This window comes from Portunus trituberculatus, chromosome 19 (assembly GCF_017591435.1).
Source record: "Portunus trituberculatus isolate SZX2019 chromosome 19, ASM1759143v1, whole genome shotgun sequence".
In the NCBI taxonomy this organism is placed as follows: domain Eukaryota; kingdom Metazoa; phylum Arthropoda; class Malacostraca; order Decapoda; family Portunidae; genus Portunus; species Portunus trituberculatus.
This window is the reverse complement of record NC_059273.1, coordinates 6,987,671-6,992,500: the sequence shown is the minus strand read 5'-3', so window position 1 is coordinate 6,992,500 and position 4,830 is coordinate 6,987,671. Positions and strand designations below refer to the sequence as shown.

At 42.8% G+C, this 4,830-nt stretch overlaps 1 long non-coding RNA gene across 1 annotated transcript in view; it reads right to left on the bottom strand.

The window, feature by feature from the left end:
• LOC123505989 overlaps window positions 1–201 on the bottom strand; it is a 10,533-nt gene extending 10,332 nt beyond the window's left edge. The window contains exon 1 of the long non-coding RNA XR_006675326.1: window positions 1–201. This exon is cut by the window's left edge and continues 112 nt beyond it. This is a non-coding gene — a long non-coding RNA (uncharacterized LOC123505989).
• Window positions 202–4,830: the final 4,629 nt, after the last annotated feature.

Below are 4,830 nucleotides of genomic sequence, written 5' to 3'. Positions count from 1 at the left end.
GTGCCAATTCCGAGGAGCCGCGGGAATGCCAAACAGAACCGCTCACCACAACATTGGCTAACACACAGACAGGCTGCTCGGCAAACACTGGTCTTCCCGAGTCTCTCAGGTGTGAGCTGCCCTTCTTATTATTTTTCCTTTTTCCTTTTTATATTTATTTTTCCAATGTTTTCTAGACTCATTGTTTGTTTCATTGGGTTAACACACAAACGGGGGTAAACACACACACACACACACACACACACACACACACACACACACACACACACACACACACACACACACACACACACACACACACACACACACACACACACACACACACACACACACACACACACACTCACTCACTCACTCACTCACTCACTCACTCACTCACTCACTCACTCACTCACTCACTCACTCACTCACTCACTCACTCACACACACACACACACACACACACACACACACACACACACACACACACACACACACACACACACACACACACACACACACACACACACACACACACACACACTTGAGGCACCAGAAAAATGTGTACGTTTGTGGAGAGGAAAAGTCTATAACAGTCAGATAAGATACAGTGACAAGCCTTCCCACCGGTTCAGACCAGCCTATAGGTGAACACAGGAAAAGATAGCCAGTGCTGGGTCACGAGTACCTGTAGCGATCACTAACTAACCATCAGGTGACACTTGGTTCCCTTACCTGCCGAGTGTCACGTTAACTCAACTGCCCTCACACCTTTACTTGTTCTATAGCCACCTCCATCTCTTAAAACTGTATAAAAACTGCAAAAAGTATATATTCTTTCTCATCCATTGCTGTGTTGTAGATGCGTTTAACCCCTTCAATACTGGGACACATTTTTACCATAAGATTTGTATATGATTAGACCATTTTATTTACATCAGGAAGGGTCAATGGAGGTCAGAAAATGAATGGCCACAGTCTTTACTATTTTAATCCCTCACATGAGTTTCTGAAGCTGCATAAAATCGCCAGATAACAGAATGAATATGGAAATGCGTCATGGTACTGAAGGGGTTAAATATGCCATACATCTTGTAATGTTAATTTCGCACCACTGAAATGATTAACCCCTTCAGTACCAGGATACGTTTTCATATTCATTCTGCTTAAAATTTGATGATTCTATACAGCTTCAGAAACTTATGTGGGGGGATTAAAAATAGTAAAAACTATGGCCATTAATCTTCCGACCTCCATAGACCCCTCCCAGTGTCAATAAAATGGCCTAATCGTACACAAATTTCAAGGTAAAAATTTGTCCCAGTACTGGAGGCGTTCATGATATTGCATAAGAGAATGAAGTGGTTACATCGAACACTTTGACCTCCAGCGATTCACTTTCACCACGAGTGCCTATGTTGGTTGGCAGCGTCTGTTGTGCCTGGCGTTTATCTTCCACCCTTTGGCCCTCCGATAAGGTGAGGAGATAGCGTCGTGCAAGCCGTGGTGGTGGTGGCGTCCTTGCAGGAGTCCGGGGGCTGTAGAGGTGGCTGTCAGGCTGTGGGGAAGGGAATGTATAGGTGTATGATTCTCTCTCTCTCTCTCTCTCTCTCTCTCTCTCTCTCTCTCTCTCTCTCTCTCTCTCTCTCTCTCTCTCTCTCTCTCTCTCTCTCTCTCTCTCTCTCTCTCTCTCTCTCTCCGATAAGGTTGCAATGTGCTGTCTTATCTGTAAATAAAACTCAGTCATTCTTTCTTGTTTCTATGGCGTCTTTAGTCCGGTGCCCTCCTCAGTCTCCTTATCTGCTTCTGCAATGAGCTGGTGCAGAGAAGCGACTCTCCTGAAACTTTCACTCTCGTGGTCTGCTTGGCTTAACACTGAGAGCGCTGGAAAGAATTGTTGACACTGGCAGAGGGAAGAAGAGTTAGGTTTGCTGTTGAGAGTGTTTGCATTAACAGAAAGGTGGAAGAACAATTGATTAGGTGGAGTGTAATCTCTTCTGTAGCATGTCGCGCTTCCATATTCATTCTGCTTACTGTTTGGTGATTTTAGACAGCTTCAAAAACTCATGTGGGGGATTAAAATAGTGGATACTGCTGCTATTAATCTTCTGATCTCCATAGACCCTTTCTAGAGTAAATAAAATGGTATAATCGTACATAAATCTCAAGATAAAAAATATGTTTTAGTATTGAAGGGGTTAAAAATTGTTTTGCATTGACGGAGCTGGAAAGAGAGTCGAGGTTTAAAATTGTTTGCAGAGACGGAAATAAAGAGACTAAGAGTGATTAGTTGTAGATTAGATAGTTGTTTGTATAGACAGAAAAAATAGGAAGATAAATTTGTTTTGTGTTTATTACGCGATATAAGTAAGGAAGGATTGTTCATAAGAATGTTTAATGTAATGATAAACTTTGATCAGTCATTGAATATATATGTAAATAGATAGGTACATAGATAGATTGATGTATAGATAGATAGATAGATAAATAGACAGATAGATAGATAGATAGATAGATAGATAGGAAAGTAGATAAGAGACAAATATGAATGAATAGCTAAATGAACACAAGATTATGAGTTAAAGAAGGAAGAGAGAAAAAAAAAAAAAAAAAAAAAAAAAAAATATATATATATATATATATATATATATATATATATATATATATATATATATATATATATATATATATATATATATATATATATAATGACTGCATTTTCCACCCTGGCGCTCCGTGGTGTGTGTGTGTGTGTGTGTGTGTGTGTGTGTGTGTGTGTTTGCGTTTGTGTGTGTGTGTGTTGTGTTGTGTCCCTGTGTTTCGCCTCCTTGTTGTGTCTATTGTATCTATTTCCGTCTGCTTGTTGTTTTGAGCACGGGCGTCTGTCTCTCTGTCTGTGTTTGTGTCTGTCAGTCTTGTGTTTCAGAGAGCTGAGGAAATGTTGCGTTCAGAATTATATGTAAAAAAAGATGTGTTCTCATCAGGAAATGGTATTATGTATAAGGGGTTGTGGTTTCTTTTAACCCCTTCAGTACCATGACACGTTTCTATATTCATTCTGCTTACTATATTGCGATTTTATACAGCTTCAGAAACATATGTGGGGGATTAGAATAGTGAAGACTCTGGCCATTAATCTTCTGACCTCCATAGACTATCCCTAATGTAAGTAAAATTGTCTAATCATACCAAACACTCGAGGTAAAAATGTGTCCCAGTACTGAAAGGGTTGAGCTCTCTTATGTCATGTTCTTAATTGTTGCTGTGTGGGAAGCTGAGTCTGCAGAGATAACCTAAGACAACAGTTATTTTCCCTGCTCGTTTTGAAGTGTTGTTTGTTGAGAGAGTGTGGAACCTCAAATATTGGCTGTGAATTGAAGTTAAAACACACACACACACACACACACACACACACACACACACACACACACACACACACACACACACACACACACACACACACACACACACACACACACACACACACACACACACATGTACACGCGCACTCACACACACGATCCTTACTACACGTGTGCCTACTTAGGTTTGAAGAGGCTGGTGTGCTTGTGCTAGGTTATGGTTGTTATCTGGTCGTCAGATAGCGGCACTCTCCACTCCACGCTGCATGTTTTCGTTGTCTGCTTTCAAGGACACCACGTTATATCATGCGCCACGGCACTGTTTGCTGTGTCCTGGTCATTCTGTGCATTTATACTTCGGCCCATGTACTGAAACACTTCATCTCCGCACCAAGACTATTTCTCAAAAGGTCTAGATGATATCACACGATTTTTTAAGTGTTTTAGTTGTTTTAGTGATAAGTTAAGGCGGATTTTGCATTATTAACAGGAGAAAGACTCTTCAGAAACTTGCTAATCATCTCTGTGGCCTTTGAATATAGCAGTGGTGAGAGAGCAAAGCGCTTCAGACTTGCCTTTACCACCTGAACACATGAAGCCTTACAGTTTCTATCTTTATGTGGTCCATCAGCGTCATCTTAGCAGCGCCTCGTGGCCACAAGGATCGAAGCAAAGTCAGTGACCATCTGTATAACTTTATTGATCCTTGTTGATCACACCTGTAAGCCGACGCCGCCGCCACGCCACCAGTACGCCGCGAGCCACACGCAGGAGGCCCAAACAAACGAATCATACCCTCCTCCTCCTCCTCCTCCTCCTCCTCCTCCTCCTCCTCCTCCTCCTCCTCCTCCTCCTCCTCCTCCTCCTCCTTCTCCTCACATAGCATTACAGTCACCATCATAACAATCCATGTCATCCTCTTCATTCTTGTTTATTCTAGCGTTACAATTGTCTGCCAATCTTCGCATAACAGTGGCTGACCAAGACCCTCGGAAGTAGTCGTTGAGTACAGAACAATTGGAAAAAAAAGAACTTTACATAATTTGTACAAAACATTATTTACATAAGCACATTGTACTGTCGTCGCGGTGTGAAGGTGTTCGCGGGTCTTGATCTGCTCGGCGTCGTGGTGGTGGTGGTGGTTCCTCGTAACGCCTGTGAGCTCCTGCTATAGAGAGAGTCTATCATTGGGTCTAGATGTTGTCGGGGCCCCAAGACCAGGCCTGCGTTACAGTCTAGTCCTATAGAATGAAATGCCGCCAGACTATTCCCCTACAGCTGGTAATGGTCTCTTCAGATTCTAAATACTATACCTTAAGACACCTCCCAGGCCGGGCCGCGTCGGGGCGTGGCGGCGCTGAGAGGCCGTGCGGCGCCAGTCACGTGGAGGCATCAGCAAGCGTTAGCGTTGACTCAGTGAAGGATTGACACAAACAATTTGTCTCCCTCGACGTGACTGGTCCAGTTGTACGGAAGAAAGGGAACAGCG